At 40.9% G+C, this 5,367-nt stretch overlaps 1 pseudogene; it reads right to left on the reverse strand.

Moving 5' to 3' along the window:
- Nucleotides 1-903: 903 nt before the first annotated feature.
- Nucleotides 904-3,904, reverse strand: LOC103015553 (calpastatin-like; annotated as a pseudogene).
- Between the last annotated feature and the right edge of the window lie 1,463 nt (nucleotides 3,905-5,367).

The following is a 5,367-nucleotide window of genomic DNA, read 5'->3' on the forward strand; positions in this document are numbered from 1 at the left end:
CTTATTCCAGCAATATTTTAACGCTATTCACACGTCGTTCCACCAAACTCTCAAGTCAGTAGCTTTCAAGCTCACCTCTGGGTGCTTTTTCCTTTACTGCTCAGGTGTGTGCTGCACTGCGTGTCTGAAACTGTGGGTGGGCTCGGATCGGCACTACATTTAACAGAAAGTCCTCAGAGTTTTCTTCATGCAGAAAATGCCCTTCCTTATTTTGCAAAGTTGATGCAGACTTTTTGCTAATTTTTCTTTATGGGAGAATGGCAGTTCTATGGACATTTTGAAGGGGGGGATATGTATACAATGGAATATTACTCAGCCGTAAGAAAGAATGAAATAATGCCATCTGTGGCAACCTGCATGGACCTAGAGATCATCATACTTAGTGAAGTAAATCAGACAGAGACAAATATATGATATCGCTTATAAGTGGAATCTAAAAAAATGATACAAATGAACTTATTTACAAAACAGAAATAGACTCACAGACATAGAAAACAAACTTATGGTTACCAAAGGGGAAGGAGGGGAGGGATAAATTAGGAGTTTGGGATTAAAATATACACACTACTATATATAAAATAGATAAACAACAAGGACCTACTCTACAGCACAGGGAACTATAAAGGAAGAAAATGTAAATGTAAATGTAAATAGATACAGATATATAGATATTCAAAGTTTATCAATACTCAGTAGAATAACACAGGTGAACCAGACAAATTCAGTTTCTCTTCAGGAAAAGCATAACAAACAATGTTTAGGATGTCAAAAGACTCAACAAATACCACTGTCTAGAAGCCACTCAGAAAATTTTTCTGCTGTCAAAGCCTTTTGTTCTTCAAAAGTCACCATCTACCAGCTGAAGATTTTATATGCAGGTACCAAATAGTGTGAACTTTAACTTTAACTTGTACTTTTGCCATCAGCTTTTCGCTTGGAAGTTTCCTCCTTTGCCTTTGCAGAATCCTTTGCTTTATCCCCATTCTTGGGTGCTTTGGAGCCGGAAGCAGTTTTCTTGTCTTTGTCCTTTGCTGTGTTCTCTGAGGTTTCTGTAGTTGAGGGACAGCTGTCAAAGCCCCCTGAGAGGGCATCAATGGGGTCTTGGGCATCTGCAGGTTTCTTTGATGCCTCAGGTTTCTTTGGAGGTGGCGTCGCTGATTTGCCCTCATCGTCATCATCCAAGAGATGTCGATATTCAGGTGGGATGGTACCATCCCTTTCTCCCAGTTTGTCTCTGTGTTCAGCTTTCACCTTTTCCTTGACTTTATCCTCTAGGGGTTTGTTCCCACCTGGGTCAGGCTGTCTTTGCCCGAGACTGTCAGAAAGTGGATCCAGGGCATCGTCAAGTTCTTTGTCATCACTCTGCGGAGTGTCGGGGGTGGACCTGCATAGTGGGTGGTTGGAGCTGGGGTTTGGGAAACTACTTCAGAGATGACAGCCGAAAGCTTAGCATCTTCAAATTGAAGAGACGAAGTGTTTGGGGGAACGGTGAAGTCCTTGGACAAAGCATTAAGGAGGAAGTCTTCACTCAAGGGTGGGAGTGGTTCCTTGGGCTCTTTTATATCTATACTTACAGATATAGATATATAGATATCTCTATCTATATATATCTATATATATCTGATTCACTTTGCTGGACACCTGAAACTAACACAACATTGTAAATCAACTACACTTCAATAAACATTTTTAAAAAATAAAATATTTAAAAAGCCACCTAGAAAAAAAAAACCAAAACCAAAAACATGGCATCCTAAACTGGAAAGATTTAGTTTCAAAAGACCCACAGTGCTCTTCATTTTACAACTAGTAAATAAGCTTATACATTTAAAACAGACAAAAGAAGGATCCACCATGTAGAGAACTGCTCAGTCCCCTAATTTCGAGATGCCATTGAGAATTCACTCGTTAGAAACACTTTTTTTTCTACAAAGATTTCTTGAGCATCTACTGTGTGCCAGGCTCTGTGTTAGACGCCAGAGTTATAAAGAGGAATAGGCAGAGTCCCTATCCTAATGCTTGTCACTGCCTACACAACAAGAGAGTCACACCCATGGCCTTTGAGGACCAGTGAGATCCCTGCTGGGCCAACAATGGGAGCAGAGGATTCTGGGAGCAGAGGAAGGAGATTCGTTCTGCCTGGGGCTCCGGTATCTGGAAAGCATCGTGAACGAGGTAGTACGGAGGGTAAATGAATAGACAGTAGGAAGAAGGCAAACGATGTGCTTGGCCATTAGTGGGTAACCTGGTGCTTCTAGATCATAAAGACACGAGACTGAAAAAGTAAGCTGGTGTGTGATAATGAAAGTCTTTAATGTAAAGACTTTGGGCTTTATCTCTTAGGCAGTAGAAATCCCTGGATATTCTTAAAAACAACATCATGGCATGATTAGAAGTCTAATGAAATAAGAAACAGCAACCAACTGAATCATTCTTAAACGATCAAGACTAGATTCAAACAAACTCCAAATCTAACCAGAATTTAAAAGTATTTCAGATATGAGACTAATAGCATATAAAATGTAAGGAATCCCATTTTTTTGATTAAGACAGAAAGAAGAGTGCACAAATGATTTTCATTCAAGTTCAGTCTTAAGCCTAACTTCTTATCTGGTGCTTTTACAGAGAAAAGGAAACCAGTCTCCCAGATTTAAATTTTGATACCCAAGGTAGATCTGACTTTGTAGCCAGGACACAAAGCCCCTTAGTGATGTTAGTATTTTTCTTCTGGTTCAAGATTCCATTTTCTTCCAGGTCAGTGAAAGAAAGCACTTCTGTCACACACTCACCATTATCTACTTTTTTTCTCTTGATTCCTGGTATATGCAGCATGTGGGGAAAAGACCATGGTTCCCTGATCCACCTTTGTCCTCATTAATGTGTCTTATTTAAATGTTTAGACTTCTGATTTTTAGTCCAGAAAAAAAGACGTTTTACTCTTTAAATGTATATATGCCACCCAATGCCCTGAAGTGCTAGAATATACCAGACTTTTCTTTCTCCCTTCCTTCCTTCCTTTCCTCCCTCCCTCCTTCTCTTCCTTCCTTCCTTATTACAATTATTAATAATTTTGAAGATACTGGCAATAATTTTCAGACACCAGACTTTCTCCTAATAATCTAGAATCAGCCTAGGACCAACTTAGAATCTCTGGATCTTTATGAGTAATGGAGGATACTTCTAGGAACACTTTTCAGAGGCCTAGGAATGTTCCTCTCCAGCTAAGACATCTCCCAGCCACACCTCCATGTGTCTGTAAACACATGTTCCTCAGACACACCCTGGTCTTCATCAGCCTCCCTAATAAAGCAGTGCACACATTAAGGCCCATCTGGTCTGCCCTTAAAGCAAGTCTCTGCAGGCATCAGAGGAATCTTCTGCCCACTTCCATCTGTCAGTTCACTAACTGCTGACATTACCCGAGGCCTCAGAACCATGTCTACCAGAGTTGGGAAGAGATCTTAGAGACCGTCTAACCCGTATGTGTTCACATTTTATTTGTGCAACAAACTCTTTTCTTCAAATTAGTATCTCAAGATCAAATTTAAAACATCTTAAGAGAGCTCACTGCTTGACATAAAACACGTAAAAGTGGTGGGAAAACTTAAGTTTTCCTTCCCCCTGCCATGGGTCTGAAAGGCAAAACCCTTGGGCCCTGCAGAGCCTAGTTTGAAAACCAATGGCTAATTGAACTCTCTCCTTTCGTAAGTGATGAAACAAAGGTTCAGACACATGAGCCATCTGCCCAAGGTCACACCATTTAAAGAGAAGTCAGTATCCTAATTCTAGTCTGATTTATCCCAAAGCCTCAGGTCCTTCCACAGGGTCCTGCATGCTGCCCACCTTCCACTGCTGAAGGCTTATCCCCAGTGGTTTCTACCAAGGTAGAATTGTGGACGTTCATTTTGACGATCTACTTGCTTGGTAATAAACCTTGTTATATTATTTTTTTCTCTTTCTTAAGAAGTACAACTCACAGTTTTGCTTGTGAAGTACAAGTTGTTTTTTGTGTTTTTTTGGGGGGAGAGGATTTTTTTGCATCTTGTACCTAAAGCAATGAAGTCTGGCCCAGGAGCACATATTCATCAGTGTGATGTAGACTTCTACCTGTATTTCTTTTGGTGAATTTTCTGCTCACACCATAGCTAGTGTCAACCATGTTTATGAATGTTTCATCCTCTCTGGCATGGTTGACTTTTTCATCTTGCTGGAGTTGCTTCCACATAGCGTGATTATATAGTTTATCTTCTAAACTGGGACATTTTTCAGAGTAAAAGGGGATTCAACTAATTACTAACCTGGGACAACAGGTGTAAACCAGGACTGTCCTGGACAAACCAGGACATCCCACAGCTGGCATGAAGTTGCAGAAGTTTCAGTTGGCTAGAGCAATATGCTTTTTTTTAAAACATTTTTAAAATATTAAAAAATAGTTAATTTACAATGTTGTGTTATTTTCAGGTGTATAGCAAAGTGATTCATTTACACATATCTATCTATTCTTTTTCAGATTCTTTTCCATTATAGGTTATTACAAGATATTGAATATAGTCCCCTGTGTTATACAGCAGTTCCTTGTTGTATATCTCCTTTATATATAGTAGTGTGTATCTGTTCATCCCAAACATGGAAACCACAGGAGAAATGATGGAAAAGTACAAACACCAAGAGAAAAAACAGGGAGTGTGAGGAACTGGTGTGATTGGCAACTTGCAACCGGAATAATGAGCTCTGAGGTTGGTTGATTGGAACCTACAGTCCATAGGACTGGGTAGCCCATATGGGCAGAGTAGGAAGGAGGAAAAGAGGAGAAAATCTCCAAAAGCAGGTTAGAGAGTAGAAGTGGCTGTAAGTAGGGAATCTGGTTACTGAGTTTTCTTCGATTGTCTATGCAGAATTGTCTACACCAGACTTCCTAGCAGGGTGAGTCCTAAATTCCTGCAACAATGACAGGAGACAGGAGGTACTCTGATACTCCTCGGAGACATACCTGAGTACATCCTGACAAGGATGAGCTCTGGAGTATTGTGATGGAGGAGAAGAATGTTGGCATCACCTCAGCACGTGACATCGGGGTTAGAGAGGACAGCTGCCCCCATTCCCAGTTGGTGCTGATCCCACAGCACTGCTGTCTGCCTGCATCCACATCAGAGATCTCAAACCAGCTTGCGAGGGTCTCATCACTGCGAAGCTATGTGGTCCTGATGCTTACTTAGCAGAAAGGCAGCCATTTTGGGTTGCTTCGTATGTCATGGTCACCCAACAACTATTCATGTCACATCTGAGCCTCGGAAGGGTGGACGGCATTATTCAGAGTCACCAGCAAGTGATGACAGAGCTCAGACTTTATTTCAAGCCTCTGGAATC

Source organism: Balaenoptera acutorostrata, chromosome 20, assembly GCF_949987535.1.
Source record: "Balaenoptera acutorostrata chromosome 20, mBalAcu1.1, whole genome shotgun sequence".
NCBI classification, from domain to species: domain Eukaryota; kingdom Metazoa; phylum Chordata; class Mammalia; order Artiodactyla; family Balaenopteridae; genus Balaenoptera; species Balaenoptera acutorostrata.